The sequence below is a fragment of the Rattus norvegicus genome, chromosome 2 (assembly GCF_021556685.1).
Source record: "Rattus norvegicus strain SHRSP/BbbUtx chromosome 2, alternate assembly SHRSP_T2T, whole genome shotgun sequence".
Lineage (NCBI taxonomy): Eukaryota > Metazoa > Chordata > Mammalia > Rodentia > Muridae > Rattus > Rattus norvegicus.
In genome coordinates this window covers 241,042,501-241,054,285 of record NC_141535.1, presented here as the reverse complement: position 1 = coordinate 241,054,285, position 11,785 = coordinate 241,042,501, and positions in this window count along the sequence as shown.

Genomic DNA, 11,785 nt, shown 5'->3' with positions numbered 1-11,785 from the left:
TCTCACCCATTTCCATTTTGCCTTGGCTTTGAATCTTGTAGGATGAATGGGATTACCAACATATATGAACACACCACTCAAAGTCTAGGAAGGCTGTGGGGTAGTAGCCCAGATATGTAAGGTCACAACAGGACTGGAGACTCGGTTAACAAAAGAGTTCAGCGGAGATGTGCTGTATCAGACTTCCTTTGAGATCAGCAATGGGTACATTGTTCATCAAGGAAGTTTTAGTCTTTGCCAATGGTATTTTTTTCTATATTCTATGTCTCAGGATTTCAGTGCGTTGGTACAAAAATTTTAAATGTTGACAGTGTAACATACTATATATGTGGCATTACGTTTCATATATAAATACATAGACATACATACATATAGCATACATAAAGATAAACATACATATAGCATGTTTTACCTCGTGTGTGTGTGTGTGTGTGTGTGTGTGTGTGTGTGTTGAGATGATGTAATGCCATCTTAGCAAATTGTAACTACACCTTAGCTATACTAACCAGCTGACACATTGGCTTTCCGGAGCTCAGATGCTTTCTATCTGAATGTTTGTAAATTTTGACCTATCTCTGTTTCTTTCTCATGATCAGCACCCCCGGTGAATACCCTTTCTCTCTAATTGTATTTTGTTTCCAAGTTCTGCATTCAAGTGACACCTCACATCATGTCTTTCTGTGTCAACCTTATTTCACTTGATGTTTTCATGTTCATGTATATTACAAAAATATAGAAATCACTAAGACTGAACAACACTGTAGTCTCCTTTTTCTTCTTTTTTTTTTCGGAGCTGGGGACCGAACCCAGGGCCTTGTGCTTGCTAGGCAAGCGCTCTCCCACTGAGCTAAATCCCCAACCCCAACACTGTAGTCTCTTTGTATTTGTTTGTACTATTGCTGAGATTACATACAAAATGCCCTTCTGTATGCATCTACAATTTCCAATTCATCTTTTATCCTCCCCTCTCATACCAACTTTATTGATAAATGATTCACAAGTTTAAATTCTAAAATTTAAGACAAATATCATTGTTAGATAAACATACTTTGAAATAACCAAATACTCAAGTCAACCGGTCTATAACCTCATATACTTCCCCTATTTTCGGTAAAGAACTGATTCTAGCTCGTGTGTGATTCTAGCTGAATACTTGACTGGAAGTTTGTCTGTGCACCTTGTGCTACAGAGGCCATGGAGGCCATGAGCCATCTCAAACGAAAGCTCCAGATAGTTGTGCTGCATCGTATTGGCTCTGGAACCCAGGTTTTCTCCAACAGCGGCCAGTACTCTCAACTACAGAGTCATCTCTCCAGTCGCTACCCCGCACCCTTTCACTTGATTGGCTGTTGCAGTTCTACAGCAGAATAAATAATTTCCTTTTAAGCTTTACTATTTTTAGTACTGACTGGCACTTACTTCCCTTAAAACCTCCCGAGTCCTTGGACGAGCTATGTACTCACGTCATTTGTCACCGTAAGTGTTATCAGTGTCTCCAAATTTAACGACAGAGAAATTTATTACCAAAAAGGAAAGACACCATTTTCTTATAATACTATCCTTCTGGAGGAGAAATTGTGAGAAAGGATTTGGTGAGAGAAAATTGAATTCATGAGCAATGTGATTCTTTCTGCAGAGTAGGAATCATTGGAGCCAAGATCGCTGGCCACTCAAAAACTGCATAGACCATGGAGCACATAGGTTGAGTTCCTGAGAACGTTAATATTGATGGGCATGTCCAAGAGTTGATACATTAAATATGGAACCCATATATTCCTTCCTAATTCTATCCCCTCAACCTGATTCTTATACACCTGTCGCCAGCATTTACTCATCACCTGTTTTCACTCTTCAACTTTTCCTGTATTTTTAACAGCATAATTCTCTAAAAGCTTCTGGCATTTTTTCAGGTTACCTATAATAATAATATGGTGAAATGAAAACTTTCTTTTCTTGTTTCTTTACTCAGCTTAAACGTTCAGGAGTTACAGCTTAGAAATAGATTCACAGGTGCACGCGACATTTTCCACTTACAAGGAGAAACAGTCTTGTTGGGGCTGGGAAAAAGAGCGTATATGGAATGACTCTAAGAGCAAGGAAATTTCTAAATGTTGAGCATTTTAGTCTTTAACAGGCTTAAATGTTCAGCCAAAACTATGTTCATCTGCCTTCTGCAGAGAAAAGCAAAAAAAACGGAGCTAAGATCTTTTAGCATTTTTCACTTGCAAATCTGTCTCATAAGTGCAGAACGCATATGTTTCCATACTCACGATGCGATTGTTTCTTCTTCCTTCCCCCCTTCCAACTGCGAACACAATATGCACCCTACACACCTATAAAAGGTTGACTGAAAAAAATCATACTTCACAGACTGCCAACGGAATGTTTGTATTAAATTGCTTCAGAAGGAGAAAGTTTCATTGTGATCAGAACCTGGGAGATATAAAAGAATCATAAAGTTTGGGCCATGATGTGAGTTTATAAGTCTGTTTTAAACTTAATTTAAGTTATGTACAAGAAATTGTGGTTTACCAATAGCCCTAGGGCTTGAACCAAATGCTTTCTTTCCACTAGCTGCCTCCATGGCTTGCCTCTACTGAAAAGAGCTTACTTCCTGGAGGAGACATGCTTTGCAACTTGTCTTCTGAGAAATAGAAAACTTAGTGATTGTAGGAAGGCACACACACACTGTTTTAGAATTCATAACCAGCGCATTATGGGGTGGTATAGGCAGTGGTCGGCAAGGGTCCTCCTATTGTTTTCTTCTTGTCTTGTGTCAGTCATGTCAAAACTCAACCCTCTGCCCAGAGCTAACCTGTGAGCTCCAGAAAGAATGAAATTAACATCACTAAACTGTACCTTAGAATTCAAACCAGTTCGACTCTATTTATTGTTGCTCATAATGAATCCTGCAAACTGAAATGACATCTTCACTGACACAGTCACCTTCTCCTTTGTTTCTTGTGTCTCCTTGATGTGTAATGTATGAAAGAGGCTAGAACACAAGGTACAAGCTCTGCTCCCTAATCACTGACCATGTCTGCTTGGCAAGTTCGTTAAGTGATGGAAATGGAGGGAAAAAAACAGCTTTGATGGAACCCAGTCAACTTTAGCGGTTATCGCAGAGTCTAACATCACAGGACTTAGGAAAGCAATCAAGAAGAAAACTAGTTTTTTTTCAAGGTGCTTACTTTATTATTATTTTCACAATTGCAACTAATGATGTTCTGGGGCTTTAATATTAATCTAAACATGTTTTTAGTGCCACATAATGGCATACCTACCAATAGAAAGAAATTATATACACCAATAGAAAGAAATATCTAAGACGTTAAAATATAATCTTGTTATCTGTATTCATGCTTCAACTGTCCTCTACGCATTTTTTTTGAAAGATAGGTCAGTAAAATGTCTTCCAAAACAGTATTCCATAGTGTGGCAGGGACTCATTCCCTGAGGAAAGGAGGACAATCATCTTCTTCCTCATACAGCACCAAAGACATACTAAAGCAGCATTCCAACAGAGTCTAACATGGGGAACAAATACATCCACTGGAGTTACTTACAGAGCACGGGTGGGGTGTTGTTTGCAGAAGGTGGTTGACTCCATGGTAGCTGCCCCTTTGAACAGTTCCATCCCATCATGGATGACGGCTTCTTGGTAGCTTCACAGATGCAGCTACTTCAGTCATAGTTAGTCATAAGGATGCCTGACATAGCCATACTATAACACCATCTGAGGCCGTGGAGCTGTGAGGGCCGAATCGCTTAGCTTCCTGAGAGGTGTGGGTGGATAGAGCAGAATCTCAGTTAAAGGCCCAGTGATCTTCTCCACTCTCTTCTCTGAGGGGATGGCAACCATCACCAGCACTGGCTTCAGTTGTCTCTCATAAGACACCATGGCTTCTGAGATGATGATAGTGGCTGTCCTGCTGAGAAGACAGTTCTCTGCAGCATATGGCTACTCTATAGCATATAGTTTTTTTTTAAATGTGTCTTATTTACTTATGTATTGCTGTAACAAAGCACCATGACCAAGACAACTTATAAAAAACGCGTGTCACGGAGCTCATGCTTCCAGAGGGCTAGTGTGCTTCCGTCAACTTGACACACAAACTAGTGCCAATAAGATCCAGTTGTAAAGCATTTTCTTTCTTTCTCTTTAGCTGAAAGTAGATTCTTCTCTCATTGTGACCCCAGTTTCCTCCACCTTCCCTCTCACCCTCCATTTCCTCTTCAGGAAAGAGAAGATCCTGAGGAATAACAGCTACACGGTGTAAAGGAGGACACAAAGGACAAGGCAAAGGCTTCATATTGAGGCTGGACAAAGCAACCCCTATGGGAGGAAAAAGGGACCGAGAGCAGGCAAAAGAGTGAGAGTCATACCCGCTCCCACGGTTAGAAGTTCCACCAAGCTAACAGCCATAACATATACGCACAGGACGTGATACAGACCCACACACTCCTATGGTGTGCTGTATGAAGCCAAACTATGGTCTTCTGTTAAATTTTCAAATACACAGTTGCATAATGATACAAAGCATATTCATAATGCAAGGGGCATTGTGGGAAACCAAAGATGAAAACTCTTAGAAGACACCTCTCTAGTCCAAACCTGTTCCCCATGATTGATAAGAACATTCTGGGACCAGGGCGACATGGCTTTCTAGTCCCAGTTAATAAAGTAGGATGCACATTCTGTCAGGTCAGTGTGAACAAGTCCAACTCATCCTTCTAACAAATGACTAATGTTTCCTGTTAGTCACACTAACTCCTGTCCACAGACAGTCAAGATGACTTTCAGTTGGAGCCTTCCAGAAAAAAAATCTGCAAAGTTATAACCATACCTCTATATCTGAATTTTTATATTTTATAAATAACTCCTGGTAGTATAAATGCAATATGATAGATATGTTCATGGATAAAACTTTCAAGGAAACTAGTAAGTTTGTTTACAAAATTGTATCATTTTAACTTGCTCATCTTTCAGATATGTTTAAAATGTTTAGTGTCCATTGAGGACTTGGAGGGAATCTGCACCACAATCTTAGTCAAGAGGCTGACAGAAATTATACACCATCTTTGACAAGTAACAACACAAGATTTCTCCCTTCCCTCCCTTCCCTCCCTTCCCTCCCTTCCCTTATCCCAAGTGGGCTTTGTTAGATTCATTAAACCTATACATGCTAATAATGGCTCTTTACTGTGTCACTACTTGTAACTCTATAAGACTCTCCAAAGGGAGTAACCCACACAAACGTGAGGCCATCACTGTAAAGAACAACAGCCACGTGTGTGCGTGAGAACAGCCTTAAGAGGCTGACACACTGAGTGGTGGAAATGAGGAAAGATATGTCAGGAGTCTGAAGATAAAAAGAGAAAAAACAGAGTTTAGCTATGATAAACACATCTTTTGTTTGCATTCTACGGACAGTATGAGACAACAAACTATTCAGTATAATGACTATGGGGCCTGTCCAGGGAAAGAATTGACACATCTTCTAATAACATGAAGCACATTTATGTCCTAGTTAATATACATGATTATTATAATTCCAGTCAATTATTTTCTTCTTAGACTAAATAGAATAAATGTTAATTTGTATGCATACGTGGCTGGCTGGCTATTGATGAAGCGTATTTGCAGAGCGCCCGACTATCTTCAAATATAGCACTGGAAATTAAATGTATTGATGACAAGTTAGGCACATAGCTAAGATCAGGATTCTGCTTGCTTGGTAACTTGGATGGAAAAATAAAGTGTTCTCCAAGCTGAATTCTTCCTCACTTTCCAACCAATATACCAACAGGTTTGTGTGTGTGTGTGTGTGAGTGTGTGTGTGAGTGTGTGTGTGTGTGTGTGTGTGTGTTCTGTGTTTTTGACATGATTTCCACCTTGCACAACTTGTAACAGAGATGTGTCTTTATCTAATTCCATGTTCACATGTCTCCAGTCTCTAATATGTATGTGCTGAGGTTCTTACTTTTTTAACTGAATTCAGAAATTAATGTACAACCAAAGCACTTTGGGTAGGTTTTTTTGTTTGTTTGCGTGTTTGTCTTGTTTTGTCTTAATTCAATTTATATTTTAGGTTTCCCTCATGTTTATTTCTTTAAAAATAATCATCTAGAGATAGCCAGTCTGTTATTCTTACGGAAATCTCGACTTCATCATTACATATACTAGATTTTAAGAGGCAAATGCAGACAAATACAGAGGTGGATGCTCGTAGCCAACCATTGAACTGAGAACAGGGTCCACATTGGAGGAGTTAGAGAAATGACTGAAGGAGGTGAAGTGGTTTGCAACCCCATAAGAACAACAATACCAACCAACCAGGGCTCCCAGGTACTAAAGCAGCATCCAAAGAGTACACATGGACAGACCCATGGCTCCAACTGCATATGTAGCAGAGGATGGTCTTGCTGGGCACCAATGGGAGGAGAAGCCCTTGGTCCTGCCAAGGCTGGACCCCCCAGTGTAAGGGAATGTCCGGGCGGGGAGGCAGGAAGGGGTGCGTGGGTGGGTGGAGAAACACCATCATAGAAGAAGGCCGAATAGGATGGGGGTTTATGGACCAGAAAACAAAAGAAAGGACAACATTTGAAATGTAAATAATAAAAATCCAGAGAGAGAGAGAGAGAGAGAGAGAGAGAGAGAGAGAGAGAGAGAGAGAGAGAGAGAGGGAGGGAGAGAGAGAGCACGCGCTATATAGCTTGCTAAGCCTCATTAAATGATTTGCTATTCCTGAACTTATTTCTTGCCATGTTATCTTTTAAATGCATTACCCCTGGTTGTGGTGTCTCACATTTGTAATGTCAACTCTCAAAGCCTGACACTGGATGATAGATAGCCTTGAGCTCATGGCCAGCCTTGGCTGCAACGTGAAGACGGTCTCTCCTGGTATTCTTCCCGCTCGATGCTCGCTGTGTTGCCGTTCTTTCACAGCCAATCCCTCACTTCTTAATTTTGCCGTGTAAGAGGTTGCATTCTCCACAGTTACATATGTTTACTAAAGTTCACATCCAATTACGCTTGATTATTATATCTTGAATTACATTCGGGAAACAATTGTGCTGTGGGTCTCTTCACCAGGACATAATGCTTCTACACATAACCAGTTAATATCACGATGCTCTCAGTTGCTATTTCCACTGTACATGAAGGGAAACTGCGACTCAAACGGTGAAATAAGGGGTAGGGGAAGGGTTCAGTGGATGAAGCCCCTAGGCTCAAGCATGAAACCCTGAGTTAATAAAGCAAATCTCCTTTTCAATGCTAGGCAGAGTGGCAGCTGCCTGTACTCTGAGTTCTGGAAAGGGAGAGGCATGGGATTCACAGGGTAAGTCACAAAGGTCATCCAAATTTTTAAACTTAGATCCAAGTCCATTACCCTTCCTCAGTACATAAGGTCAAATGTTTCCCAAAAGGATTAGAGTTTTAACCTCTGATCTCCACACACAGGTATACACATGGGAACATGTACCTGCACACATACATCTGCCCAAATCTGGAAATGTGTACACATACACACATACACAGCACACACACGCATACATACATACATACAAAGAGAGACAGAGAGACAGAGACAGAGACAGAGAGAAAGGAAACTTGAAGTTTCACTGAAATGACTACACCACATACCATACAAGATTCAACCGTCTTCCCTGACTCTGAAGTTTGAGATTTTTCTGTAGGATTTTCTGCACTCAGTAAGTGTTGGTTAAATGATTGATTGCACAATATGCCAGCTAATTCTCTAAGATTGCCCAATTAAGCAATCATCCTTCATTTCTGTAAACCTAAAGAATATTTTTTTTAAAAAAAGTATTTTTCTTTCCTGAGCACACAATCTTAGTAATATCCCCCACAGAGATTAGTTAGAATGAGAAAAAGGTAGAGTACTCGCTTTGTATTTTAAAGGGCAGTGTAATCTCCTCCTAGCTTTGGGAAGGTCTGGAAGTTAAGTAGAAAAATCTCTCTTCTGTGATTAGGGAACGAAGATTATATAACTGTAGACTTTTTCAATGAAGAAAAGGTCATACAAGTAAACTCAACAATTTAATAAAAAATTCTGAGAATTGATATAGTGTCACACCTAACATGAGTATATTTCTTTTCTTTTCAATTGGATATTTTTATTTACATTACTAATGTTATTCCCTTTCCTGGTTTCCTGTCCATAAACCCCTTATCCCATTCCCCTTCCCTTTCTTCTATAAAGGTGTTCCACCCCCCAAATGCCCACCCCTTCCCTCCTCCCTGCCCTAATATTCCCCTATACTGGGGGGTCCAGCCTTGGCAGGACAAAGGGCTTCCCCTCCCATTGATGCATCCTCTGCTACATATGCAGCTGGAGCCATGAGTCTGTCCATGTGTACTCTTTGGATGGTGGTTTCATCCCTGGGAGCTCTGGTGGTTGGTATTGTTGTTCTTATGGGTTTGCAAGCTCCTTCAGCTCTTTCAATCCTTTCTCTGACTCCTTCAATTGGGAACCCATTCTCAGTTCAATGGTTTGCTGCTAGCAGTCTGCATTTGTCACATTCTGGCTAAGCCTCTCAGGAGACAACTATATGAGCCTCCTGTCAGCATGCATTTCTTAGCTTCATCAATTTTGTCTAGTTTTGGTGGCTGCATATGGGCTGGATCCCCTGGTGGAGCAGTCTCTAGATGACCTTTCCTTCAGTCTCTGCTCCAAACTTTATCTCCGCATTTCCTCCTATGAATATTTTTGTTCTCCCTTCTCAGAAGGAATGAAGCATCAGCACTTTGGTCATTCTTCTTCTTGAGCTTCATGTTTCTCTGGTTTTATATGGAGGTCTTTGATCCACTTGGACTTGAGCTTTGTACAAAGTGATAAGAATAGGTCAATCTGGGGGTTGGGGATTTGGCTCAGTGGCAGAGCGCTTGCCTAGGAAGCGCAAGGCCCTGGGTTCGGTCCCCAGCTCCGAAAAAAAGAATAGGTCAATCTGCATTCTTCTACATGCTGACCTTCAGTTGAACCAGCACCATTTGTTGAAAATGCTGTCTTTTTTCCATTGGATGGTTTTACCTCCATTGTCAAAGATCAAGTGACCATAGGTATGTGGGTTCATTTCTGGGTCTTCAATTCCATTGCATTGATCTACCTGCCTGTCTCTGTATCAATACCATGCTGGTTTGTCATGAATGCCATAAGAGTCTCAGATGGGGGTGTTAGAGCTCAGTTGTGAACTGAGGTGTCCCTCTTTTAATATTGGGTCTTGCTTTTCCCAATAATCTAATGTTTTTAACTCAGTTTTTATTTTCTCTGAGCAAGCACCCACCCTTCTTTTCCAAACAATTGACCAGGTTCATTGTTCATCCCATATTATAGCCTAACTAAACAAATGAGCAAAAAAAATAATTGTTAGCTGCACCTTTATCAGTCTCTGAAATCACTGTCTTAAAATCTTTTCAGGTTGAAGTTAAAGGTTGCATCTCGATGTCTACACGCAAATCAATTAAAGGATATATATATATATGTATATGTGTGTGTGTGTGTGTTGAGAGAGAGAGAGAGAGAGAGAGAGAGAGAGAGAGAGAAAGTGCTCACACAGACTTCCCAAAGTCAAAGGTCTGTACTCCTTCAGGGAGCAGAAGCTGCAACCCATTTTCTCTGTCTTCTTGATATTAAACAATAGTTCTCCAACTAACATGGAAAAGGTAAGTTGAGTCCTCTGAGTCATAAACGTGCAATTCTCCAAGCCCCAATAAAGGCTCTTATCCCCAAGGTGAAAATTAATTTAAACAGACTTTCCTCAGACTTGGCACTCAGAAGCAAGCAGAGGCCCAACTTCCTAGGGACTTGGATTACTCAGGGATTTTGTTATTAACTCTAATCAATTTTAAATTATTAGAATGCTGGCAACATGGGAGAGATAAATATAGCTCGTTTGTTCCCAGAAAAAAGAATCGGGGCCTTCATCTTCTCCATTGCAAGTGTCATTCTACTAAGGAGACTAACTTCTACCTTGTATATCTGCTCCGGCTTCCAAATTCTATTAGCACAAGTGCCACTCTCTGGCTTCATGAACCAGAGCCTGCATTCCCCTGGTCGTGAACCTTTGTGGCTCAAAATGATACCTGATTCCAGAATATACTTGTTTCTAACCTCTCAACAGATTAGAAACCTTCTTCACTCACTCATTCACTCATTGTTGCATCTAAGGAGAAGGGAAGGTTAGAAAAGCCCAGAGAGGAGCTGAAGAGATAGCTTGCTGCTTATGAGTACTTGCTGTTCTTCCAGAGAAATGAATCTTGATTACCAGTACTAACACCCATGACTCACAGTTACTCCAGCTCCAAGATATCAGACACCCTTTCCATGCTTCTTTGTGTATCGATCTACATACATCATACACACTAAGAGATCATACACACTGAGGGAGACAGGTATATACACACAGATACACATTGACACACACACTGTCACACACAGACATACACACAAAATCTCTCTCTCTCTCTCTCTCTCTCTCTCTCTCTCTCTCTTTCTTTCTTTCTCATGTATTTTCACAGAAGAGAATTCCAGGAACGCGGAACACCTCTAAATCATTCTACTGTTTTCAGTGATGAAGAGAAGAAGATTAGATAAGACAACTTTTAGTAAAATGTTGACTTTGCTGAGGAGTTTTAACTGACCGTATAAAACCTCAAATTCACCCTCTCAAGAGAGAGGGGTTTTCTCTACAGTCCAAGCTGGCTTGAACTCAGGATTTTTAGCCAAGGGTGACCTGAGCTCCTGGTCCTCTATCTCTACACCTCTAGTGCTGAGGTGATAGGAGTGTATCACTCTGCCTGGTGTCCTGTGGTGTCAGAGACTGAACTCAGGGCTGCGTGTGTCATAGTCAAGCCTTCCACTACTGAGCTATAACCCTAGCTTTTTGTCATTATTCAGATGAGATGAACATGTTACACTAAGGAAAAGATATTTGTAAAGCATAGACTACAACACAACTTGATTATTAAAACTTCTGTAAATAAAACAAAAAAAAAATGAAGCTAGGAGCAGGTAAATGTAGAAGGGGTCTCAAATGGTAAGTGAATGGATGCAAAAACTCACACCTTGTTAGCAACCTGCAAAATCCAAACTCAAGAGATGCAACTTCACAACCCTGACCGGGAAGATTGTCTTGATGATTACTTGATGTAGTACCACAGATGGTACCATCCTGAGGCACGTGCTCTGGGGTGGTGTAAGCAAGCCAGCTCAGCCTAGGCCTGGACAAGCAAGTTAGTATGCAGTGGTTTGAATTTCCGTTTCAAGATCCTACTTGAGTTTCTGCCCTGACTTTTCTCAATTATATATTATGACCTGAAAGTACAAACCAAGTACACCCTCTCCTTCACTACAACACACACACACACACACACACACACACACACACACACACACACATGCAAAAGAAATAAATAGATGTAAAACTACATCTGTTACATATTTCTCGACACAGGAAACTTGTACACAATGTTCATAACAGCATTCTTCAATAGGAAAAAGTGAAAACAATCCAATTATCCAATGACAGGGGAAAAGGCTAAATAAATGTGGGATATTCACAGAGCACTGTGCCTTGGTACCATAAAATGCCCTTTAGTCGTGTGCCAAAGCATAAATGACTCCTAGGGACATAATATTGTTTTCTCATTTGTGAGTTCTTTCAAGATGAAACATTGTGTATCCTCTGTGGGTACTTACTTGGTAATCAGGGCTTTCTTTGGGAGGGTGAGTGAATTTCACTTAAAGAGATTTGGTGATTC